This window comes from Choloepus didactylus, chromosome 3 (assembly GCF_015220235.1).
Source record: "Choloepus didactylus isolate mChoDid1 chromosome 3, mChoDid1.pri, whole genome shotgun sequence".
Classification (NCBI taxonomy): Eukaryota; Metazoa; Chordata; class Mammalia; order Pilosa; family Megalonychidae; genus Choloepus; species Choloepus didactylus.
Window position 1 is genome coordinate 59,105,365 of NC_051309.1, and position 27,546 is coordinate 59,132,910.

The window sequence follows — 27,546 nt, forward strand, 5'->3', positions numbered from 1 at the left end:
TTTTCAGTTGCCCAATCTTTGCCCCTGTATTTCCCTGGATAACCTATGCTCTCGAATTCAATTCTCAGCTTTTGTTCATTATCGTTAGTGAGGCCTTACATTAATTTTCCTCTCATTTTTGGCTTATTTCACTCAACATAATGTCCTCAAGGTTCATTCACCTAGTTGCACATCTCATGACTTCAGTCCTTCTTTGCAGCCGCTCTGTATTCTGTTATATGTGTACATCACAGTTCACTCCTCTGTTCATCCATCAATGTACCCTTAGGCCACCTGCATCCAGTGCAAATTGTGAATAATGCCACCATAAACATCAGTGTGCAAATGTCTATTTGTGTCCCTGCTTTCAGTTCTTCCAAGTATACACCACATAACGGAGCTGTAGGATCATATGGCAGCCCTACACCCGGCTTCCTGTGGAACCACCACGCTGTCCTCCAGAGGTGAGCCATTATGTTTTGAGGTAATTTGTCACACAGCATAGATAACTGATAAAATGGCAGAGCTTGCAGTTCTGATAGTGATGGCATAGTGTGTGCTCATGGGCTTTGTGTGTGCTCACATCCCTTTGCTCCTCCAGCCATAGGGGCAAAGGTAGCTTCCTGCACTTGTTGGTCTCTAAGTAACTTCCCCTTAGCCAGCCCTTTCAGCACCTTTGTTACTATTGTCTTATATTAAATCCTCCTTTGTCTAGAATATCTGAACATTGATCAATATGCCTACATATCAATTTTTCCTGAGAAGGAGGTAAAGGGGAGCATCACATTATTCTGAAAACGGTTATATTTTTTAAATGTGAAAAAAATGTGATGTAACTTCAAACAAATTTTTTTTTTTTTTTTTTACAGCAAACAGAGGTTTCCTTTTCTGCTGGTCTTGGTTTCTGGGAAGGGTCAGCTTCAAAAGGTAGAGTCATTCACATCTTTTTCCTGGATGTGGTTTGGTGTGTAACCTTCCCCACATGCAGACAGCAAAGGCACCATGTAAAGAACACCGAAGGACACACAGCTGCTGCTTCTCCATTTTCATGTAGGAGTCCATGCAATTGCTACATAATCTCTCTAACTAGAATAAAATATTAGGATGTGTGTAAGAGAGCAAATTCCTAACACAGCAGGTGAACAACGATATCTACTTCATTTCCCCCGGAGAACATGGAACTAGAAAGAAACCCACGCATCAGGCCAGAGGAGCCCTTGATGAGGCTCAAAAGAGAGGTGGCAAATCCACAACTACACAGCAAAAACCGTCAGAGGCAGCAAATGCTATAGCTTGAGAACAAAAAGGAGACTCAAAGAGAGTCAAAGAGGCCATATCTACCCACTTGCAGAAAACCCAGTGAAGAGAATGAGCTACACTTCTCCCACTGGAAGGCTTGGGGTTGGGGGGGTGGTTGGAGACATTCAGGAAAACCACAGGGGCAGAAAATTAGGTGGTTTGTCTGAAAAAGGAAAAATGAACCGAAGTGTGCTTTTGATACATGGTTGAAAGTGAGGACAAAGGCAAAACACTAATGTACCCTTGGCATTGGAAGAATGCCTTTTATCCAAAGATCTCAAAGCAGTTTGAGTCTATAAACTGACTTGTGAGACAGTTAAATTATTACTATTTTATTTTTTGCAGCAATTTATTCTAAAACTTCTAAACATTTTTTAACCCAGGTACATTGATTATTCCCTGAACAACCATTCCTGTTACAATATGTGTAGCAAGTGATCTCCAGAGAGGTTGGGTAACATATAGAGAAGCAGGGGAGTAAAGAAGTTCAGAAATGAATGTATAGGCACTGAATAAGGAATGGAGAACTCTGTGGAGTCTCTTCTATGGCTAGTTCTTCAAAGCACCCATGGTAAGCAGAACAGTGGCCCCTCAAAAGTGTCCAGGTTCTAAACCCTGGAATCTGTGAATATGTTATCTTGCATAGCAGAAAAGGATTTTGCAGATATAATTCAGTGAAGGATCTTGAGATGGGGAGATTATCCTGGATTATCTGGGTGAGCCCAACGTAATCACAAAGGACCATATCAGGGAGAGGGGGAGGCAGGAGAATCAGAAGAGAGGTGAAGATGGAAGCAGAGTTAGGGGTGATGTGGGGCAGTGAGCCAGGAAGTGCGGGCAGCTCCAGAAGCTGGAAAAGGTAAGGAAACGGATTCTGCCCTAGAGCCTCCAACCCATTTTAGACTTCTGACCTCCAGAACAGTAAATTAATCCATTTGTGCTGTTTTAAGCCACTAAATAAAATTTGGATAATTTGTTACAGTAGCCATGGGAAGCTAGTACTACATCTTTGCGGATTAGAGGAGACTGGATGATTCTCTGATGCTACAAACCTCACATTTCATCTCCTTAGTTATTTGGGTATCACAATTAAAGGAATTTTTTTTCTTGTAAGAAATATTTGGGTATTGCTCGTGACAAAAATGAATTTAATGCTTTGAAGGAAAAGAGTAATGACAGCAACAAGAAGAAGAGTAATGGGTACTAGTTACTGAGGGCTTAATATGTATCAAGTGCTGGTTCAGGCTCTTGATGTGCCTTCTCGCTTGCTTCTTTTAACAGCTCTATGAGGTAATAATTATCCTTGTTTTATAGAGGAGGAAACTGAGTGTGAGAAATTCATGCAGTGAGTGGTGGTGCTGGCATTTGCACTTACGCATATCTGACTGCTAATGACTCTTTGAGATGGACTCTCTAGAGACTTCCTAATTCATTGAAAGGAAAGAGAGCAAGTGTGAAGGCAGGGAGGTGAGCAGGTCTTCAGAGGCTGCTCTCTCTAACATTGAGGAGGTGATGACTCTGCCTCAGCCAAGAGGGACTAGAGGGAAAACTTCTCCTTTCCTTCTCTTCCACCCACTCTAGCCAAACATTTACCTGCTATCAGAGGACAACATTTCCCCCTCCTTCTTTTCTGCCAAGAGTGACACTTCTATATGAAAGCAAGCGAGCAACTTCACATTGCATAATACACGTCTTTCCCACCAGAAACAAGCCTAAGGAGCAGAAGGCAGTGGGGCTTCTTTAGCTTACATAAGTGGGTAGGTGTTGAGTGAGAGGATTAGGTGGATTTGAGAAGAGAGGATCAAAATCTTAAGGTGATGCTGCTGGAACCAGCAGAACCAAGTTTGATATCAGTTTGAAATGAAATAATTCAAAATATTATAGGCCATACTGTAAAATAGACATTTATAATAATATCTACTTCATGGAGTGGCTGTGAGAATTAATTGAGTTAATAAATGTAAAGTGCTTAAAATAGAGCTACAAAAGGGTTAGCTTCTACTCCACTGCAACTACCACCGCAATTACTCTGGCTGCTGCCACTGCTGCAAGTACAGCTACTGCCACTACAGAGATGACTACCACCACCCCGGTGCTGTTCCTACCACTATCACTGACTACCTCTGCTCCATCACTACTATTGTTTCAATGAGTACCATTACTACTACTATTACTACCCTGTTACCTGTACCATCCCTACCCCACTGGCAATATCCAGGGATGGCGACTGCTTCCATTACAATAAATATGCATCAAAAGCCTTCTTCCCGTGCCCTCAGAAAGAGGTGGCCACAGAAAATCCTCAAGTCACCCCTGGTTTCTCTGGCAATACTTCCCAGCCTGTGGCTTTTTTTTGGGCTCCTGCCATCCTTTTGCTGCTGCTCGGGCTTGGACAAAGTGGCTGTCATTGCCCCCCGAGATCTCTGAGGTAGGAACTCTGCTTGCTTCACTAATCCTTGTTGGTGACAAATGCTCCTCAAATTCATTCCCCGATGGTCCTTTGAAGTGGACAAACTCCACAGCCATGAAATATCATCGTTTAAATAGAAGGCACTGTGTCAAATGTCACTAGCAGCTCAGCCATGGAGCTACTGTTCTCAGACTAATTCAGATGGTTTGGGGATAATAATACGAACTAATCTTTATCGAGTGCTTATCAGGTACTTACCAGGTGCCGTTCTAAGTGCTTAATACAGATTCGCTTATTTAAACTTCCAAAAAATTCTATGAGGTGGTTACTACTATTAATCACATTTTACAAATAAGAACCTGAGGCACAAGAAGTTAAGACATTTGTTCTAGGTAACACAGTAAGTGAAAGAGCTGGGATTCAAACTCAGGCAGTTTAATCCCAAAGAAGATACTTCTTACTACCATGGACCAACACACTGATTTCGCTCTAGGTAGAGTTTTTGTCAAAAGAGATTAAGGCCTAGCAAAGTCTGTGGCACATAGTAGTTGCTCAATAAATGCAAGATCATTAAATGAATCATTGAATGAATGAGTGAAGAGTAACCTAACGTATCCTTTCTATGAGTCAAGAAATAGTAGACATGATGAGTATTCTAAACTGAAGGGGAAATTGGATTATTGGCAGGTACAAATTGGAAAGGGAGTAAAGGAGTTTGAGAAGAAACTGGTGACAAGGTATGTGTTGTGACCTAGTTTTATGGATATCTAGGGAATTTGTCATCATGTTTTTTTTGGATTTTTAAGAATTTTCTTGGGCTTTTTGAGCTTTCTGGTCCTGATGATGGCTTGGGAAGCAGAAGGCAGTTCATTGGTGGCAGGTAGGAGGCGGGAGGACTTTGACATGGTTTCACCTTTCCTTGGCCTAATGACCTGGTTCCGTCTTCTAAAACACGGCAGCATCCTTCTCTGATGCAGAGGGTAACTTGTTTGCTTCTCTTAGGCATTGCAAATTACATGCCATAGAATTTTACTGCTGGAAAATTCCTCAAGGGTCAATCCTCCCTATTTTACTAGCAAGGAAACTGAGCCTGAAAGGGGTCAAGTGACTTGACAAGGCCATAAAATCAGTGAGGGGCAGATTCCCCTGATTCCCCCAGCCTTAACTCACACCATTAATTATGGTTTATTCATTTGTTCTCCTTGATCTGGCGACAGTCTACTGAGCTGTCTTCAAAGCCTTGGTTTTTCAGATAAATAGTTTGGCTCGAGCCGGAGCTCCCCACACAATTGCCTTTCATAACTGTGGATACAACACAGATCTAATTAGCTAATTAATCTACACTGCATTCCCTTGATACAAGGCCATACAACTTTCATGTTTAGATGGACAAACTAAAGTAACTTGCATTTCCCTTCATTTAATATTTAAAACCTCTTTATAAGGGGAAGCGGCCCCAAAGAATTCTATTTGCACTCATATTAATATCACTTAATTAAGAACATTTTTCAGCATTTTAACAAATAGAAAGACTACCTTAGCTGTAATATATGTTCTTCTAGTAGCAAAATTTTGCCCTGTTTACATAGTTAACAAATGAGAGTATCATTAAGATTATAGTAAATTATTTAGAGGATATTTACTTTTTATTATTATTTTCTCAACAAATTCTAAAATTCAATACCAATGAAACTAAGATGACTTAGTTGCATACAAATGTTTCATGCTGGACTCATTTTGGCTTTCTGGAAGTGACTTCATTACTTTATTAAAAATTTCTTTTGCTTTTAATAGGGAGAAAGGAAGAGACCATTGTGTCATTTAATCACTCATGGTATTCTGCTTAGCATGTTAACTTCTCCATAATTGTACTTTCCCATAGTTCCTCCTGAATAGAAAATATCAAATCTCCTCTCCAAATCTTCACTCTAATTATTTCTCCCTTCTGACATAAAATAGGGATTAAAGTAACTAGTCTCTAGAGCCAATTTGATATATAACAATAAACACTTGTCAAATTCCAATTTGATCTGGGTGATACAACTACACACATTGATTTTCCCTATTCTGATAATATAACAACTTTTTTGTGGGCTTTCTGTAGCTCAAGAAGAAAAAGCATATTGTGTATAAGAGATCATTTGTTACAAGTCACATAGATTGTGCAGTGTTTTACCCAGGTGAGGAATCTAGTCCTAATACCTTTTGATTTGATTTTTTGCTGGCTCAATGGTCTACTCTTCAACCTGATCTCAAGATACTCCTTGTTTCCCTCCCCTCTTATATTTCTCACTCCCATTATCCCCTTATTAATTCTTATGGGATTTATATGAATTAGCACAGAGAATGGAACTCAAATATTTGGTTTTAAGCTCCTTTCTTTCTTTATAGAGCTCAAAGCAGAAGAAAAACATAGCTCCAGGAATCTCTTCCTTTTATTTGTGACCCCGCTGAGGAGCTGCTATTTCTTTTCCCCCCACTTTACAGATGGAGACATTAAGACAAAGCCAGGCTGGGGGACTTGGTCCAAGTCATATAGTGAATTAACATTGTAGTCGAGAGGAACCAAACATGGGAATATGTCAGTTAAACAAATAAATTCCTTGCCCAAACACAGCATAAGCTGAAAAATGCTAGTATAAATGAATCCAAGGGGGTTTTAAGTAAAGTTGTAGATGAATAGCCTCTTAATGGGAACTTAAGGACATATTAGGCGTTGCTTCTAAACTGGTGGGGCCATGATTATGAGGGAATTTGCAACTTTTCCTTGCAAGATGTCTCTGGGTACTGTTATCAGACAGTTGGTCTAAGCCAGTATGGCAATTCTTATTTTGTTATGTTTCCCCAAGCCTCTTTTGGTGTTTTATCTACTGGAGCATTCATTTGAGACAAACGGCTTATGTATTCTTTCTAGTCAAGCAGAAACCAGAATGAATGAGCAAAACACCTAAGAAAATCTGTCCTCCTGATTTCCCACAGGAAACTGGCTGCAGAGTCCCTGTTCCCCCGACAGGAGCCTGGTGCAGGCTCCCCCAATACTTGTCAATCACCTGCAGGCTGCTTTGGTGTCTTCAAAATAAAAACTGCAAATAAGTACATCAAAAAAGTGTGTCCACTCTAGTTTGTATTCCCAGCTGTTTTCCTGGTGGTGTTAGATTAGCAGTGTAAATGGAATCTTTCCTGAACCTCTCTGATGTTCAGACTTGCCTAGTTGGTGGCTTCATGTATTTATTTCTATTTACCAATATTCTTATTTATATATATTTTTTCTTATTTTATGAACATTTACTATATATCAGGCATTGTGAAAAAGTTTTACAGCAATATCTTATTTATCCTCAAAACAGCCCTACAAAGTAGGTATTATTACTCCCAGATGACAACATCAGGTTTAAGTGACTTGCTGAGGGACCCCCTGGCATACTCAGGTCTGACTGAGTCTTAATCAGGATGCTCTGTGCCTGTAAGTGGGGTCTTTATTAAGATGCACCAGCTTGAAGAGAGCCCTTACAGGTTTATACAATTCCTAGAGGTGGGTGGTGAGGACCTAGGTTTTTGTGAGCCTAATTTTCATGCCCCCAGTTTGGCTTGTGAGTATTGATCTGTCCCCAGACAGATTTGTGTGTGTCTATGTGTGTATTCCCTGGCTTGGTGAATGAGCAATCACTGATCATTTCCTTCCTAAAAAGACTTCTTAGTCTTCCTTTATTCAAAGTTCAAGTATTGCAATTCTCCCAGAGATCCTTTTCTCTTAACTCAGCAAAAATAAGTGGGAAATTCTAGAAGAAAACAAAGGGAAAAGAAATTAACACCAGTCTCCAAACACCCATATGAGTGCATACAAAGAAAATGTGCAGCATAGGTGGAGACGTATTTTCAGAGCACGCATTTCTTATCCGAAGCAAAGTAGGCTAATAGTTTCTCGCTGGCACTGCTGGGACTCACTTCTGAGTCTTTGATTCTGGATATGAGCCCCATGATAATACCCTTTGGCCCTGGTTAGGGCATCCTTCAGTTACACAGTTACTCTGGTTCCTGGGAAAGTCATTCCTAAATGAGGAAGGCACTTTCTTCTGCAGTTCCATGATGTCCTCCTGGATTATGGGCTATCTGGTGCTCTGATCTTGCCTTCCCTAATTTCCACACCCTCCATTTGTACTTTTAGTGAGACTTAGCTTTTTCATTCATTAGGCTAGGGCAGTAGCTGGGTTTGCTTTCTCTTAAGGTTCTGGGGCCTCAACAGTTGAAGGCTTCATTCTGGGAGCTTTTTCACCCTAGTTCAGCTTCCTGCCATTATAGGTAGAAGATTGCCTTTCTTCTAGTCTCAAAACTTTACATCCCTTATTGGATTTTTTCCTATGTTCCTCCTTCAGTCTTAAGGGTTGTCTCCTGGGCTCATCTGTAGGGCAGGGATTATTCAAAGAACTCTATCATCTTACCAAGCATTCTACTTCCCTAGTTACTTTACGGTGACTTACCCAACCAATGAACGGCTATAATAAACAATTACTTCACTCATAGAGAGGCAATAATAAACATAAAAGAGAAAGAGTATTAGTTTTCTGTGGACCTTTTTCATATTTTTTTAAGATATAAAATTGGAACTTTGAAGGATCATGAGTCTTTGGGTAGTGTTTTAGTTTCCTGGCTGCTAAAACAAACTCCATACAATGGGCTGGCTTAAACAGAGGGAATTTATTGGTTCATGGTTTTGAGGCAAGGGGAAGTCCAAAATCACAGTATTTACAAGGTGATACTTTCTCCCTGAAGACTTGAGCATTCTGGGACTGGCTGCTGCTGATCTGTGGTCCTTGGCTTTTCTGTTACGTGCAATGCACAGGGTGGTGTCTTCTCCTTTCTCTTCTGGGTTCCAATGCCTTCTAGCTTCTGGCTATTCCTATGGCTTCTCTCTGTGGCTTTCTCTATGAAGTCTCCAGTATTAGGATTATGACCCATCTTGATTCAGTTTGGGCACTTTAACTAAAACATGAAAGTCCTATTTACAAATGGGTTCACACCCACAGGACCAGGGATTGGGACCTGAATATGCCTTTGTGGGAGATGTGATTCAGTCCCTAATAGGGAGCTTATACTTTCTTTCCCCAGGATGGGCCTCAGTCTCACACTAAAGGAAATCTCATAAAAATGGATATCAATTAAAATTTTGGGGGTTGCGAGTAATAGAGATCAAGTCTAACTCTGAAGCAAAGAGAAGCCATATGAAAAGTATAATGGGGACACTAGAGTCAATAAGGGAGAGGGGCCTAGGGAATTATGTTTGGAAAAGAACATGAACTGAAGAGTCAAGAAGCAAGAGAATCCGGCCATGCCACTGTTTGGGTCTTGCTACTGCATGCATACATTTAGCCAGATCTCTGTCTTTGCTTCACTTGCTCAAAATTCAGGTAATGATAGCACCTGGCTGGCTGAGTCTTGGTCATGTGCCAGCATAGACTACCAAGGCATGGAAAGTGGAAGGATGGAGTGTCTTTCATTTCCATCATGGGAGCTTGTAGGAGCACATGGAACCCTGCAGGAGTATGGTCAAAGAGGTAGGTAGTCCTCAAAATTAGGTAGGGGGAACATTGGATGCTAGAGACTGCTACTGGGAAAAAAAAAAAAGACAAAGGACTACAACAGGAACAGCAACAACAAAAATCCTCTGGCCAGTTTTATGTCATTCCTCAGTACTGTTTAAAAAAACAAACAAACAAAACTTAATTAGTATTCTTAAGAATCATCTCAATTTCTATAGTCCTCCTTTTTGTTCTCTTAAATACACACTTTTTAGGTTATCCATCGCCTTACTGCCATTAACATTTTATACAGAGACCATTTAGTCACTGCTCAAGTGTATAGTTAGGATTGGATTCTGAAGATTGATGTGCTGTGCAGGCTGCAGACCATCTGATGACTGGATTTCCTGTGGGCAATGAAGCTGCCTCCTTTTTCTCCTCTTTCGACCGTCAAGCTTGCACCACAGTAATAATATTTAATAAGCGCAGCAGTAAAACTATGTCATTGCTTTTCTGATGGTCAGAGTGGAATGCGGCTCCAAATAAAACAGGAGTGATTGTCATACAGATAATACAGTTGTTTTAGTTCTTTCACCTTGAGAAAGGATGAGGTAGCTTGAATGTTGATTGATGCTTGTCCCTCACAGCCTCCGAGAATAATACATTAGGTGTTTGGATGAAATTGTGAGGAGCACTTGATAATGTATTAAACATTTGTGAGCTATCCGCTGCTGTACATTCTGACTGGATCTTGAAAAACAGCCTTGCTCGTTCAGGATAAAAGAAATAAAGCCTTTGTGCTTTTGGCCATTCCACCGAATCAGGTGACTTTTCTTCTGAGGATATCTGAGCACTTTGCCACATTAATCTGCCTTTTCTCATGCCATCCCAGAATAAGTGAAGATATATAATGCAGGAAAACGTCATCTAAAAGAAGCTTCTACATACAGAAATCTGAATTTATAAAACAAAAATTGTGGAGAGGTTATTTACATTAGGAAAAAAAATTTTTTTCTGGCTTTAAAAAGGACTTCACATTTGGATTTCTTTAAATAGCAAAGTCCCTCACTGGATTAAGAATATGACTGAAACTGTTTTAGAGATAAATCTACTATGTTTAATGTCGCCCAAATGTATAACTCGAAAACTGGGACAGATTCAGAAAGAAGTCACAGAAACTTTGTGTGTATCTAGAAAGAGACTCCAGGATACCTGATTCTTATTTCCTTACTCTCCTAGAAAGAGAATAGCTTCTGTGGAAATAAAAACTGAGACTCGGCATTAAGTCAAGCCATAATCATAAGACCATTTTACTATTTACATAACATTATGTTGTGAATAAGATATCTCATTGATGGTTTGAATTATTTGCTTTGGAAAAGGAGATTATAGAAAGTTTGATTTCTAAAAATAAAATAGATTCCAAGAAAATTCTATCTTTAGTTTCCCTAGTTTGTAATTTAGGGGAAGACATTTTACTTTAACCTTTCTGGGCTCTAGTTTCCTCACCTGCAAAATGAAGCTTTTGCACTAGTTAATCTCTGAGGCCTTTTATAGCTTCCAAATTCACTGCTTAGTTCTTTGTAAGAGTAGCATAAATCCTGAGATCCTGAGGATAAATCCTGTGATTCTATTCTCTTTTCTTTTCTTAATTTAAATCCTACATTAAATCACTAATTGATCTATTTTATGCTTTATAAATTTTATAAATGCACGTATTTAGTGTTTTTAAAGGCTCTGTCCAGATTTGCAGTCAGATAAGGGTCTGAAGAATAGTGCAAAAGAATGTTAGTTGTGCCTGAATACTGTTATTTTATTTTATTTATTTTTTGAGGAGGAACAAAATCTTAGATTGTTACACAGCAGAGGTACAAAAAAGAATGAAAGCGTAAAGGAGGAAAACTCAGTGAGTTGATGAGCAGAGATCTCCCCTGGTAAGGATTTTAAAGCAGTTGAGGTGGAACATCATTATTCTGAGTGGGCCCCGGGTCTGGTGGGTCAAAGTGAGATCCTCTGATTAAGTGGGAGAATGAAACACGGACATGTAAGCAATGGCTCTTGGAGAATTATTGTTCCACAAAAGCCATGTGATGGTCAGTTCTGAATCCTGAAAATGTTTCTTAGCTAAGTAGAGATGAAGGCAGGATTTTCCACATAGCTCTGTTTTTGGCTTTTGTTCTATTCTTATTCTTTGTAAGGAGTGCAACTGACAAGCTTCTAATTCTATCCATCTTTCTCTGGCAGGGACTTCAAGACTGAGTTGAGGTCATTAATTGGTTTAGAGACACTGAGTAACAGAATGGGTAACAGCCTGGGCTTGGGGCTCTGGCTGCTGCGGTTCACCTTACCTCCACCACTTACCAGCTTGATGGTGTTGGGCAAGTTGGTTAACCTCTCTAAGCTTCAATTTCCTTATGGGTAAAATGGCAGCATACCATAATGAAATAAGCTAATGTCTGTAATGTACTTATCATAGTGCCGGGTACATAGGAGAAACTCAGGTTTTGCCTTTATGATTGCTTTTGAATTTTAGAATAGCCATTGACTGTTATCAAGTGTTTATTTTTTATAGGTGCTTAGCCAGTGGTTTTATCAGATTTGTTAAATGAGAATCGTTCACAAAATCCAAATCCACAAAGCAGATAATATCTCTACAAAGCAGAGCTCCCCTAGTTGAAAGGGGTCAGGCTCATCTAGTCAACATTTTATTTCTATGGTGTTAAGGCACATTTGAAGAAGCCAGTTTGAAAGCTGATCTAGACCACTGCCAATCTGCCTCCCCCAGCATTCCCCAAAGCCAGGAGTTGTAGCAGAGTTAACAGAAGCACTTCTGTATGGTGTCAAAGTCAGGGCAAAGTTTGCTAATTTTAGTTTCTCCATGAGCAAAATGGGGATGATACAGCCAACTATGTTGTGACAGTGAATTAGATAATGTCTGTAAACTATTTCAAGCCTTTAGAGATCAGCTTTGGGGACAAAGGCCCTTGCTGTCTTTAATTTCTAGCTTACTTTTAAAATATGGTATTCTAAACACACCACTTAAAAATGGGTCAAGCCCTCACTCTGTGTAAACCTAGGATGAGATGGAAGCTATGATTTAACCATGAAGTAAAAAAAATGTACTCTGATTAATTGAGAAGGGAGATTTAAAAATTAGAGATATTCAGAAAGCCTGTCAAGGGAGCAGGAGGAGAGAGAAAGATGTGTGACAACATCTCCAGAAAACTGTCTGGGAAGCTGTGATATAACCTGGTCTTTCTGATCCTTCCTGTAATTAAATGTCCTTTGCTGAGGTCTGAGACAGACCCCTGCTATGAGCTCCCTGTTTCAGTAGGATGTGTTTCACAGCCAGGCTTACTGGGTCACTCTGCATTGCAGAGCCATAAGGGAGGGGAGAAGGCTTTATCCTAAATAGCATGAACTGGGAAGTTGGACTTGAGTTACTTTGTAATTTACTTGAAGAATGGGAATTTACTTGTAGAATGGAAAGAATACCTACCTCAAAGGATTGCTGGGACGATTTCATGAGATAATACGTGGAAAGCACATAGCACCATGACTGAAACGTAGTAAATGAGCTTCAGATGGCAGCTATCTGACATATCATCAGTGTTTATTATTATTAACTATAACTTTGCTATCATGGATGCTAAATATCTACCCACCTGTGTCTATGATCTTGATCTGATGTTCCAGAATCACCAAGGAGTTATAACTGGAGAGAAAATGTCCTTTCACATTTGGAAAACGTGCAGTTAAGAGAGGTTGTGATTTGCTCAAAGGTATTTTGGGAGTCTGTGTTATCTGAGGCTTCATTATCTGGGCTCTTCCAGTTAGGAGATTTCATGTGAGGAGCAGTGCTTACTATGCTTTCCCCAAACAAAGGTACTACTTAATAATATTAACCCCTACTTCATTATCCCCCTCTGGGTAATATTGGCATCGATCTCTACTCATCTCATCAATATCTTTTTTTTTGGCTAATCTCTTGATGACTGCCCCAAATTGTTAACTTCAGCCAATACAGTACAAAGACAATGAATACTGGTGACAATGAAATTCCATATATTGTAAAGGATGCAGGATTTCATGAACATGACTGGAGTGATATTGGAGAACTGTTAAGTCAGTCATTAATTTAACAAATCCTTATTGGGCACCTACTATGTACCGGGCACTCTTCAGGTGTTAGAGACCTGGTCCAGAATAAAACACACAAAAATCCCAACCTTCATGAACCTGACTTGCCAAATATACTCAGGACCACTGATAAATGGAGCTGGATCAGTTCATAATTAGAAGAGAAAAGTCAACAAGGAAGAAGGCATGTTAGATATTTTTGATGGTTTTAAAATAAGGCTGCAAATCCTTTAACCTTCTTCCTACAAAAGATGGGGTCTGATTTTCTTTTCCTTTGGGCCAGCTTTAGAGATTTGCGTCTAAGAAACAGAATGTGGCAGAAGCGATGCTGTGTTACAAGAAGTGATAGAGTTTCAGCCTTCTCTCTCAGGAACCCTGAGTTGCTATGTAAAAAATCTACCTACCCTAAAGCTGCCACCCAGGAAAGACCATTTGGTAAGACCAGAGAGAGGTAGAGAAAGAAGCCTGAAGAGCCCTTGCTGCTTCAGCCTCAGCTCTTCAAGTTTTCCTAGACTGGGAGCTTTTCCTAAACCAAGTTTTCTTAGACATGTGAGCAAGCCAGTTGACTGGTGATCCCAGCTCCAGCTGACAGGACTGGAACAGAGACAAACTATTCCCACTGTGCCTTGCTCAAATTGCAGATTTGTGAGCAAAATTGATGTTGTTATTTTAGGCCCTTAAGTTTTGGGGTAATTTGTTCCACAGCTTACTAACTGGAACAATGCCTCAAAAAAGAATAATACCATGGATGATAGTTAATAGTACAATTATAAAAATGTGTTTCCATCAATTACAACAAATATACCATACCAATGCAAAGTGTTAATAATAGGGTGGTATATAGGAATCCTGTATTTTATGCATGATTGCTCTGTAAATCCACAACTTCTCTAATAAAAATAAAAGAATGATATGGAGATCAAAGGGTTCATAAAGATCCGTGAGAAAACTGAGGAAACCTTTGAATATTTTTCCCCAAATAACCCTCTTTATGATGATGCTGTGAAAGTCAAACCATGGAAGTGAAGGATATTAAATTGGGGAAAATAAATGGAAAAAAAAAGCCCATATCAAAACTTGATGTTTAAAGATGCTTAGAATCTACACTTTAAAAATAATATAATATACATATTCTCTTAATTTATAATTGCATTTTTCTAAAATCCTAGTTAAACCCTTCCTGCCAACCATGATTTACTCCCCAAATTTTTTCCCTATGTTAAGTCACAGTAAACGGCCTTTTCCCATTTGCTGATTTCTCAGGACTTCTTATACCAGGGACAGGAAGGGGAGTGGGACTGATGAGGAATGTAAAGCAGAGTTCTGTTTATTATGATTCTTATGCAGTGACTTTCCTCTGATGAGCTCAGGAGAATGTATGGAGCAACTTCTATAATCAAGGCAAGGCATAAACAGTGAATCAGTCAGGAGGAGGAAGAAATATCTATCCTAGGGACATGAAAGATTGTTGTTGTATGTGGGTGTCACAGGGAGTTCACAGTCTTATCAGAGGGTGTAACAAGCCCAAGGAGTGCTTCCTGAATGTCCTGAAACAAAGTGCCTTCAACTGGAAGCATTTGCAAAGGCCTGGCCTTACATCAGACTCACAACCCAATCTGTGGTTCATTAGAACAAGCTTTCACTTTGGAAACCAAGATGCATGAGTATCTCAGAGAGGGCACCACACAGAGAATACAGGGTCAGCCATTTAAGTTTAGGAACTGAGCTGCTTAGAGTTTTTATTTTGCAATCCTGATCCCTTAGGATGAACCTGGCATTTTTGTATTGATTGCTTTCTGCGCTAATGTAGTTAGGAAGAAGAGAGAATTTTTGCAGAATGTGGAATTTAGCAGAAGGAGAATGTATTAGATTGGCTGCATTTCCTTGCCTCTGGGCATGGTTTGCTCCTTGAAGGTTAGAGCCAAGGGGATTCTTTATCTTCCAACATTTTCATTTAGGGCAATCGAACACCACAATTTGCAGTCTTCAGCTTTAGGGAGCTCAGACTTCAATAAGAGGATGGTATTTTATTATCTCCTTGGGTTGTTTTCGGAACTTTGAAAAAAATCACAAACACTTCTACTGACTGAACAACTATAACAGGGCAGAACAAACCACTCAAGTCTAGTTTCACTTAGGAAAGCAATTTTCATTGTTGTGGACACATGTAGCATCCTTACTTCGGTTTTGGATTTCTTAGAAACGTCTTCTTTAAGTAACTGGCACTTCTATTTTATTGAGGGCACAGAGAAGGGAAGTGGCAAAACAAAGGAATTGTTCATTGTGGATGAGTGGAGGGCTCCAGAACTTTGTTTTCCAAGACCTTACTGACCAGCACAAAAATGATCTACCCACTATGAGATTTTTCCCTTAAAAACAAATCTGTATTCGAAATCCTTTAGAGGTTATTATAGGAAGAGCTCCCTAACGCCTGAATGTGGAGTCAGAAGATTTCAGTCCCAGACTATTAGATGATCATGCTCAAGCCACTAAACCTGTTGAGTCTGTTTCTACATCCCTAAATTGGGGGTAATAATAATTACCTTGCAGGTTTACATGAGGTGGCTTGCGTGGCAGCCTCAGACAGACCCTGGCAGATGGTAGACCCTCCATGGGTGTTAATTAGCAACCCATGTACTCTTTTGAGTCTTACCTTTCTCATTTGCATCACTGGCGTGCTGTGGGGATCATATGTGTGTGACAGGGAAACTGATGCAAGAGACAAATAACAGGAATGTGACTATTCATTTCTACCTTGGGATTAAGAGGAGTATGAAGAGTTACCAAAGTGGGTGCCCTGGGGAAGTGGTCTTTGAGCGGATCTGTGCAATCACCAAGAGTTAGTAGCTGGAAGGATTATTGGTGATAAGGACCGATCTCTATCATTTTGGGGTCTGCTGCAGGTTGGTAGTCCTCCCCTCACCTGAGCACTGGTTGGAGCTTTTGAGCCTCCCCTCCCTGATTTATCTGGAGCAGTCCAGCATCAAGCCAGCTTCAAGAGGGCCCGTGTGTGTGCTTTGCGCGGGGACTGATGGCAGCAGTGAGGGTGAGGCACTGAGCAGGTGAATGCTCCAGAAGTCCTGGAATGGGAAAATCCTGAGTCACAAACGGTGCTAGGGTCAGGGGCTTGTGCAAACCGGAAGAGGCTTCTTCACTCGGCAATAAGGTTCTTCTAAATAGAGTTCTGCTTCCCCAGCCTGATCCACACTTCAGTGGTTAGTTGATGTGGGTAGAGTTGCATGGTGCAGTAGAGGGACAGCTAAGGAGGAGAAAATTAAATGCCAATCCGCTGGAGGCAGAAAGTGTTTCATTTATTAAAATTAAGTCTGTGTCTAATCTTGGAGGGAATTTGTTTGCTTCATCTAATGGAATATAGCTGAACCTTTGTCTTAGCTTTGGGCTTCTCTCTCTGACTTTGTCTGTGTCTTTAACCCTTTTTCTCTTTGTCTCTTTGATTCTCTTGGTCTCACTTTGCCTGTCTCTTTGCCTATGTTCTATCTCTCGGCTGCCTCTCTCTTTCTTTTGTTTCTCGGTTCCTCTTTGTCTTTGTGTCTTTCTTCTCTGTTTCTCTGTGGGTGTCTCTTTCTCAGAGGAAAGAGGTTTTCTTCCTTGCTCTTTCCTTTAGAGATTAAAAAAAAAAAATGAAGAAAAACAGTCTATCCTGATCACCGAAACAAGAATTGTTGGACCCTGAGAGCACCACCGTCTCACACAGGTGGAGCACTTCCTGATTTTTAAAGCACATGTGCATTGGCCTTAATTAGTCTTCACACCAACTGACCCTGGGAGTATGCGGGGCAGGAAGTATTATCCTTATGTTTTAAATGGGTGAGTCTTAGAGATGCTGGGGACTTGCCCAAGTCAGCCGGCCAGTGGCTGCGGCAGAGTCGAGGCTCACCTCCATAGAGATGTACTCTGGTCAGGATCTTCCAACTGAAGCCTGTGTAGTCTGATCTGGAATGTAAGATCTGAGTCTGGATTTAGGATCAGTACTCTACCATTTAGACAAAGTTAACTAAAAAGAACATCAAGGGAAAAATGAGGGCTGGAGTGAGGGGAGGAGGAAGGAATCACAAAATAGCAAAATGGAACTTGCAGCCTGGGGGAGTGTATGGAAGGGTGTGTTTAATTTCACGGAAGTTAAAATCAAATTGCCTAGTTTCAAATCCCAGCTCAGACCACTAACTAACTGTATGATGCTGGGAAAGTTATTCAACCCCTCTGGAACTTCATTTCCTCATCTTAAGATAAGGATAATTATATTACTTACATAATAGGGTTGTTTGTGAGTATCAAATGAGACAAACCATATAAAAATGTCTAGAACAGTAAGTATTCAATGATTCATGGATGAAAACAAACCCCAGTTTTTTGTTTTATTTTTACTGTTAGCTGGGGCTGGTGCTACCCCGATAGGCTGCCTCCCTGAGCCCTTGCTCAGAATCATCGGATATTCATTGAGGGCTTATATTAGCCAGGGACTGTGCCAAGTTTTTTGGACCAAAAATAAACAAAATCCATTTCCTGATCACAAAGATATCACATATATTTTTGCCATCGTATTTTCTGGCAATTTCAAGACAGTGTGATATGTGTTGAGATGGGGTGAATCCAGGGTGGTATGGGAGCCCAAAATGGGGCTTCTTATCAATGCTCCCCAAATCTGGGACCTGGTGCTGCTCCACTGGTTTGCCAGACCCCAGGCACACTCTACAAAACCAACACCTTGCCAGGTTTAGCAGACAGGAATCACCCAAGAGAACGGAACAATCTCAGAAGTATGGGTCCCCCCTTGGGTCAAAAGTCTTGCCTTGTGGGACAGACAAGGCACCCCTGCAGCACCTGGGCTATAGACCCAGCCCAGCTGGCCTTCCTGGAGTTGAAAACGTTAATAACAGTGGAGACAAATCCTTTCCAGCCATTTTGCTTGATCTTTTGTGACTGCCTCACCACCACACACTGCAGATGGGGATGTTTTAGCAGTGGGGAGAGCAAGCAACACTGACAGCTCAGAAGGGCCTCCCATCAGCGCAGTCAGCAGTGGCAGGCATATTCACATTTTGTGGATAGTTTCAAAAGGCGTTTTCAACAGGCCAGTGTCTCCCAGCTTCATCTCCTTATGTGTTTCTTCTCACAATAGCATTTACAGAAGAGAAACGGCAGGATATAGAAAAAGAAAATAAAATAATGGCCTGCTTTCCAAAGCTGAAATAAAACTGCAGCTCCAGTTCCTTGTGGGCGGCACCAGCAGTCGTGTCGGCTGCTAAACACCCAGTAAGCAGCAGAGGGCTTTGCTGCTGGGGACGGAAATGACAGGTGTTCTGGATGTAACATATCCTCGCCTCTGAATGTCTGAAGCACTGTGCTTCCATTCATATGTTTTCTCTTTGTTGGGAACAAGAACATTTTCTCCCAGATTAGATGGACAGTTTTTAAAAGAGATTATTGGCATTGAACCACAATGATAATGGGAGTATCCCTCTGTGATAACATGAGGCTTTAGAAGGAAATTCATTGCTATCGCTGATCTCTTTTTTTCACAATTATTGATCACACTGTTGTCCAACATAGATTCAAATGTCTGGACCATTGCCTGGACCCAAATCCTCTGCTTCTGCTACTCACGGTGTGACTCTGAGCCAGGTCCCTTGCTGCTTTGCTTCAGTTCCCCATCTGTAAAATGGGGATAATGTACTCCCTGTCTCGAGGGCTGTTGTGAGGATAAGTTAGCCATTTACAAAGCTGAAGACAGTTCCTGGCCCCTAGTGAGCTCTACATAGTGTTTACTACTACTATTATTATTAATACATGACCAAACTTCTCATGCTAAAAATATTTCACATTACAATCAGTCTGTTAGAAACAGCTCTGGAGTCAGTTGCATGGGTTTGAGCCCTGTCTCTAGCACTTACTAGATGTGTGACCTTGGGCCAAATTTTTCACCTCTCTGTGCTTTATTTTCTTATGTATGAAATGGAGTTGAAAAAAAAAAAAAAAGCAGGGTGGTGGGGATTAAATGAGATGATACATGAAAAATAAGTCATTTAACTTCTGTGCCTCAGATCTCTCTAATGTAAAATGGAGATAATAATGGAACCTACCTCATTTAATGTGATGATTAAATGAGGATTAAACATACATAATGTACTGAGAATGCTGCTTTGAACACAGTAAGCACACATGATATGCTTTTGTCACTATTTTTATTAGATGGTTCCCACTCCATCCCCAGCATCAGAGTAATATGACTATTACCATTTATTCAATGTGTGTTGTCTTTAAAATTCTGATATAGTGACCCATATAATCAACTTGTTTTACCCTGTATTTCCCCAGGTACTGGCAGTTTTGCATCACCCCCCTGATTTTGGCCTGTTTATCCACTCTGATTTTTTATTGACTCAATTACTACCTCCCTGGGTACCATCCACACACACCAAGTTAATGGCATGTTATTTGCTGAGTTAGGCTTTTCCCCCCATCTTGCTTTGGTTTGTGAGTGGTAGGTCTCTTGAGTGCCCTCCTGACATAAACAGCTTAGGTGTAATGCTATTAAAGCTCCCAGTGGATTCCTGGTGAGTCTTGGTTTTGAGACTATAACTGTTTTTAAGCAATTTCAGAATGTTATTAGCCTGAGGCCTTTGGTCAGGCAAGAAGAATTAGCATTAATTAATTAATACCCCCCAACTTGGGCAATTTGGAATCTTTATTTGTAGTTTTACCTTCCACAGTAGATGTCAGCACATATAAATGCTCGCTCAATTAGCTCCTCAGCCTCCTCAAATTGTTTTTGTAGAGTAGACAATAAAAAGTGAATAATAATAATAGCTTAAATCTTCCCTGCATCATTCCTTCATTCATTCATTCACTCTTTGAACCATTTATTGAGTGTCTACTATATGCTGGGCTCGCAGGAGGGAAATAGAGGTGTCAATGAGAAGAGAGCCTCCGGGAAGGGAAAGATATCATAGGAATGTCAACTCAGCCCCGTTTCTATAGTAAAAGAAAGAATAGAGAACTCTCTCTTCTCAAAACTCTTCTTGTACTTATTGTCAGGATACTCAGGTTCCTCACCCTTGTAATGTCCTATTTGAAATTTTGAAACCCTGAATATGACAACCATGTCCAGCAGGAGGCATAAAAGTTTTCCTCTGATTGTTCTGCATGTGGACATTCAGTCTGTCTCAAGAGCTAAAAGCTCTGTTTTAGCTTTTCATGAATGACCGTGTCCAATCCCTACAGAAGGACTTGGACAAAGGAGAAGAGAAGCAGTTGTCAACTAGGGGAACTAGGAGAACTAGAAGTTTAATGAAAATTTGACATAGTACCTTGTCTTTCTCTATGACCTTGGGTTTTTTTTTTTTTTTTTTTTTTTTTTTGGCAAATGCTTAGAGTTAAGCAGTGAATGGCTTTAACTTTATCATGGGTTGATGCAATTTACAATACCGTATTTGTTTTGCTTTTTTTTTTTAATGCAATAGAGATCTGCTAATGCAGTTCAGGCCATCATCCTCATTTACAGGTTAATGGCTCCTAATAATTGGGATATTGCAATAAATCAAAGTCTAGCACCCTGAGGAAAAAAAGAATGAATAAAAGAATAAAAACAATAACTAATCTTAATTCAGCTTTTAATATGTGCTATGCATACTTGACATTATTTGATCCTTAGAAAATTTCTATCATTATGTCCATTTTCCAGAAGTGGAAACTGAGGCTTAGGGAGACCAAGAATTTGCCCAAGAGCACATGATTACAAAGGGGGCAGAAACAGGATCTGAATTCAGGCTGGTTTAATTCAGAGCCCATGATCTTACACCCTACAATTTGTTGCCTCTCCAGTGGTCAGCCATGCCATCAGGGCCTCTAAGTCAACGATCTCTGTTCTCTCTAAGGGAAAATGAGATGCCAAGAGGTCATGCTGGTTCCTCTTTCCCCACAGTGGAACAAGTTAGGGCTGCCCCTCCTTTCACCTTCTTGCCAAGTGAGGCTTATATATAAAATATCCCCATCTGCTGCTTCTGCTGCTTGGGACTGATGCTTCCTGGCCCAACTACCCTAAATAAAATATAATGTTAATGATAAGAATAATAACAGCCAATAGTTATGTATCACCACCTATATTGTAGGTTCTTTTCTAAATATGAACTTATTTAATTGTTGCAACAACAAATGTCTTAGTTTGGGTCCCCCCAGGAGCCTCTCCTGAGTCAAGGATTTAGGACAAACAGATTATTTGGGAAGTGAGGAAATGCCTGTAGGGACCCTGGGAAGCAGGACAGGGAAGTGCAGGCAGCCAACTATGGGTGTTTAACTGGAGCTTAATGCAACTGGGGACCGCTGTAACCAGTGTGGACCAGGAGCCTCAGCATGAGGGAGCAAGGGGGCTGGGGGTTAATACACCAAGTCATGACAGCTACTGGTTGAGGGCCTCTTCCGGGAAGTGTCAGTTCTCTGGAACCTCAGGCCTGCCATGCCACAGGCGGAATGGCCCTGGCTGCCAGAGAAAGCCCACGGGCTGTTGAAGGTCTGCATCCTGGTGGCCCCACCCAGGGGGACGTGGGCCATGCACCAACAGCTCTGCTATAGTCCTTTTCTTAGCCCCAGTTTAAGATGAGGCACCTTGCCCCAGGTCACTTGGTTAGTAAATGGCCACGGTCACTTGCTGGTTGTTAAGATTTCCAGCTCCCATCCAAGAGTGCAATGAATTTGGTGCAGGGAGTGGTGGGAGGAAGAAGATGGAGAGCTTGTAGGCACTGCCAAAACATTGTGATGATACTTGTTTCTTCCTTCCTTGTCTCCTCCCACTTCTTCTCCCCCTTCTCTCCACCACCACAGATTTATTGAGAACATTCTATGGTCTAGGCAGTGTTCTCAGCTTTTTACATGCATTACTCCATCCAATCCCTACACAGCCTTAACTGTCAGGTATTATTGGTATCTCTGTTTTACAGATGAGGAGACTGTGGATTCAGAGAGGTTGGGTAACTTGCACAGGGTTGCAGAGTAGCTAAGTGGTGGAGCTAGGATACAGACCTGGCTGTCTGACTCCTGCTACACCACCTCCCCCATTGCAGCAGCCAGACTGACTCCTGTCCTCAGAACAGACACCTGCTTTAGAACCGTTTTAAGGCCCAACCAAATACTGCAGTGGAGACCTGATGTGCATGGATGGAAAGTGCTTCTCAAGGAGAAACACTCTGAGCCATGTAATGTTATACATCATCGGATCACAAAGCCCTCGATATATTATTTGACCATTATCTCCTATTTTGGGTACATAAAGGTATGCTCCTTTTCTATCTCTATAAGGAAATGTGCAGAGAAATAGACCTTTTGCTCCTATCCCAAAGATGTCCTATGAACACGTTTCAGTATTGAGTTAGAGTTACCATGAGGACACAGTTCTGCAGAACTGTACTTGTCCTCAGCCCCCTGCCTGCCACCGTCCCCCACACTGTCAATACTGCAGAGAATTTGGTTCTACTGCTTTGTCAATTTTTTCAGCCAGAAAAACATTCTGCCATGTGTCTTTTGTTCTTTTACTGAGGTGGCTGTGAAGTTATAATTTTTTTTTTATTAAATTCAGTTTTATTGAAATACATTCACACACCATACAATCATCCATGATATACAATCCACTGTCCACAGTATGATAACATAGTTATGCGTTCATCACCACAATCTATCTCTGAACATTTTCCTTACATCAGAAAGTACCAGAACAAGAATAAAAAATAAAAGTGAAAAAAGAACACCCAAATCATCCCCCCATCCCACCCCATTTGTCCTTTAGTTTTTATTCCCATTCCTCCACTCAGCCATACACTAGCTAAAGGGGGTGTGATCCACAAGGTTATGAAGTTATAATTTACTGGCATGCAGAGAAAAGTGGATTTTTCTCACTGCAATTCCATTTTCCTCCCTCCTTTGGGATTCTTGGGAAAACCTGATTAAAATGTCAGCCAGAAGGATGGCTGGTGATTCTTTAAAAGGATGGATTAAACTGGGATGACCCAAAGCACTAACAGGAGAAGAAAACCCTGTTGGGGACATGAGTATGTAACTCTGTACTTATTCAAGTAGAAAATAAGAAGGAAAGAAATAAGAAGCTTCGATAGAGAAGAGGGGTGATACTAAAATTATTATTATTTACCACGATGATAATAAGTACCACCTGAATAATTTCTGCCCCAGGTCCTGTACCAAACACCTTGTTGATACTATCTCTAATATCCATACGTTTCTAGGTAGCTAGTATTTTCCCCATTCTCCACATGCAGGAGGGTGAGTGCACCTGGGCTCCATCCACTAGAGCCTGGAGGTGGCACTCAAGGTGGGTGTGATGGCTTTAACAGGAGGAGCCTCTGTCCACGCCACTCCTAGGATGGGGCCCAGAGATGTGATTCCCTCAGCCTCGAATGCTAACTTCTTCCCTACTCCCCCTGGGTCCCACCTTTTTTGCCCTGAGCCCTTCCCTTCTTCCCAAATTTCTTATGTTTCCTGTTTAAAAATTCTCCCTTTGCAGAAAAGCTGATCACAAATATATACATAGAATCATCCATCTTTTTGGTAGAAAAGGGGGTGTGTAATTCAGTCGCAACATGTTAATTTTGTATTTTCTAAGAGTTGGGTTCTGAGTTTTGAACAACCCAATGTGGGAAAATCAAAGTCAGACCAAAACATTTGGCCCATCCAATTCCCTTGAGGTTATCTGTGGTGCCCACTGCACAGATGGTTACATCATACAGAGGAAGCCAACAGGAAGACAGAAGGGGTTGTCTGATTGACTTTCTTTTTTTTTTTTTTCCAAATTAAAGAAGTTGTGGGTTTACAGAAAAATCATGCATAAGATACAGGACTCCCATACACCATCTCATTATTAATACCTTGCATTGGTGTGGTACAGTTGTTATAATTGATCAAAACACATTTTTATAATAATACTGTTAACTAGAGTCATGATTTAACTTAGGTGTCTGACTGACATGTGGAGCTTATAAAGAGACTACCTTGCTATCTTCTCTTCTGTCATTTGAGGCGCAGTCCAGGTTACCCCACATATAATCTCATCTTCTGTGCTAAATGTGCTCAATGCTTTTATAGCATGCAGCATTGTATTATGTTAATCTTTACTAATTTTAATTTTGTAATGATGGTCTTCACCTCTGCATGGATCCCAATGCTGGGCACGTGGAAGGTGCTCTGAACCTACTGTTGACTGGCTATCGGGAATTTTTCCTTTAGGGTGCTCAATTTCTATAATATGCTCCTTGGAGTGAAGAACTACGTCATTACTGGGGAGGAGGTGGGGATGGGGGGTGAGAAAGAGAAAATGTCAGGAAGAGAAGCAGTGACCCAATAGGTCACTCATCAGCCCAATGTTAGGGAACCCCCTTAAAGGATCCCCTGGGATCTCCCTGCGCCAACAGGGAATGTGATGAGCAAATGGCAATTACTGGCATGGCTGGTCTTAGCTGTACAACTGTGGGCTCCTTTCAGAAACAGGCTACAGATTGGCAACAAGGAGGAGGAGAATGGGTAATACATGAAAAAAAACCCTCAAAAATCCTTCTTTGTTTAGAAGGGATGGATTTCTGTAAAAGTAGCAGGTGAAACCCGACCTCCTCACTGTCTTTAATGAAATAAATGGGGTTATGAGTGGATGTCCCCACGGGTCCCTAATCTCTGTCATAAACTGGGACAGAGTTCCTCCCCTGCTCTGAACAGCTTTGGGGCTGGCATCAGAAGGACCACTCTCTTCTCTGCCCATCACCCAGTTACCTGTAGGACTCCTGGACTGTCATGCAACCAAAAATTCCACCTTCAAGTGCAGAGGGCAGTAGTAGTGCAGGAAACATCTGGATCTTACTGTAGCTCAATTTTTTTTTTTAAATCTTCATTTTATTGAGATATATTCACATACCATGCAGTCATACAAAACAAATCGTACATTCAATTGTTCACAGTACCATTACATAGTTGTACATTCATCACCTAAATCAATCCCTGACACCTTCATTAGCACACACACAAAAATAACAAGAATAATAATTAAAGTGAAAAAGAGCAATTGAAGTAAAAAAGAACATTGGGTACCTTTGTCTGTTTGTTTGTTTGTTTGTTTCCTTCCCCTATTTTTCTACTCATCCATCCATAAACTAGACAAAGGGGAGTGTGGTCCTTATGGCTTTCCCAATCCCATTGTCACCCCTCATAAGCTACATTTTTATACAATTGTCTTCAAGATTCATGGGTTCTCGGTTGTAGTTTGATAGTTTCAGGTGTCTACCGCCAGCTACCCCAATTCTTTAGAACCTAAAAAGGGTTGTCTAAATTGTGCGTAAGAGTGCCCACTAGAGTGACCTCTCGGTTCCTTTTGGAATCTCTCTGCCACTGAAGCTTATTTCATTTCCTTTCACATCTCCCTTTTGGTCAAAAAGATGTTCTCCATCCCACAATGCTGGGTCTACATTCCTCCCCGGGAGTGATATTCCACGTTGCCAGGGAGATTCACTCCCCTGGGTGTCTGATCCCACGTAGGGGGGAGGGCAGTGATTTCACCTTTCAAGTTGGCTTAGCTAGAGAGAGAGGGCCACATCTGAGCAACAAAGAAGCATTCGGGAGGAGGCTCTTAGGCACAATTATAGGGAGGCCTAGCCTCTCCTTTGCAGCAACAGTCTTCCCAAGGGTAAATCCTGTGGTAGAGGGCTCAACCCATCAAACCATCAGTCCCCTATGTCTGTGGGTATGTTAGCAACTCTCGAGGTGGGGTAGGCCAATACCCCTGCATTCTCCACAGGCTCCTCAAGGGGGCTCTATACATTTTTTTCCTTGTTTTTTTTTTTTTAAATCAAAGACTTTGCTGATCTCAGCAGTTCAACGTGTTCATGAGTGTTGTATGAAGTATGCCCAAAGTCAAATTGCTCTGTGGTGTCCAGTCCACGCAGTTCCTGGCTTTCTACCTACTTTCCTGGAGGAGTAACTAAAACATACAGCTCACCAATCCGCCATCTTGCCCCCTCTATATCTCAAATTTAATAGAGTCTAAAGCATGGGTCTCTAATTCTTGGGTCCTGTAATGTTTTCCTAACTGTAAAAAAACATATACTCAAAGTCCCATCTTCTCTAGAGAGGGCTGACATCACTAGTTTGGAGGGTCCTAGAATTTACATTCTCTTCCTTTCAGTCTTTCCACACATGCTTTCAGCCTCCTTGTCACAGGTAAATCAAGAAACCCTACAGAGGAATTCACAACTATTGGTCATTCTCTGCCTCTTTATAATCCTCTTATGCTTTTATTTTTAAATTTACCCCAAAGGGAAAAATTGAAGTAACTTTAAGCAGACTTTTTAATGCAAAAATATACACAAGGGAGCAAAGGGCAAGAATTTAAATTACATGAGGTGATGAATTTTTTTTTTTCAGATAATACAGTTATTTGATAACACTAATGTGTCTTGAAATTTCTCATTTGCAATTAGATGTGTGCTTTTTTTTTTTTTAATTCAGGAGAAAGTATTACCAAATAGACTCATAGGTTTTAAAAGACTTACATTAAAAGTGACAAAAACAAAACAAAACAAAACAAAACTGGTGCTCAATTCACTATGCATAGGGGATTGGAAAATGACCCCAGTTTCTTAAGCATTTGCTTATCTCCCTATGACTAGTATAAGGTGTCTTAGCATCTTGGCCAAGCATTCTTTGTGGTGATTCACAGAACCATGACATTTCAGGATTGCCAGGGCCTTGGATTAATATCTAGGCCAATCAAATACCCAGTGTCTGATTCTCTCTTTAGTATCTCTACCATCTCTCAACACAACCTCTGCTTAAATACCTCCAGTGATGGGGAGCTCACTACCTGTCAATGTAGTGCAATACATCTATGGACAACTCTGTAGGAAGTTCTTTATGTCAAGCAAAAATCAGTTCATTCAAATGCCTACTTTGTTCCAGGTACTGTTTAAGTTATGAGGAAACAGCAGCGAACAAACTGGAAATCTCTATACTGTTGGAGCTTGCGCTCTTCAGGAGGCAGACTGAGAATAAAAGGCAGGTAAGATGAAGAGCATGGCAGGAGATAAGTAAGAATGGAAGATAGAAGGCAGAGAGGGCTGGGGTAAGGGTTTGCAATTTTAACTAGGGTAAGGCCTCATTGTCAAGTGACTTTCGAGAGGTGTCCTGAATGAGCTGTGT

The 27,546-nt window shown here is 40.9% G+C and overlaps 1 long non-coding RNA gene across 1 annotated transcript; it reads left to right on the plus strand.

Annotated features, from left to right (window-relative positions):
• The first annotated feature begins 433 nt into the window (after nt 1-433).
• On the plus strand, nt 434-27,388 carry LOC119530181. Its single transcript, XR_005216049.1, has 3 exons — nt 434-443; nt 849-906; nt 27,307-27,388. It is a non-coding gene; the product is annotated as an uncharacterized LOC119530181 (long non-coding RNA).
• Nucleotides 27,389-27,546: the final 158 nt, after the last annotated feature.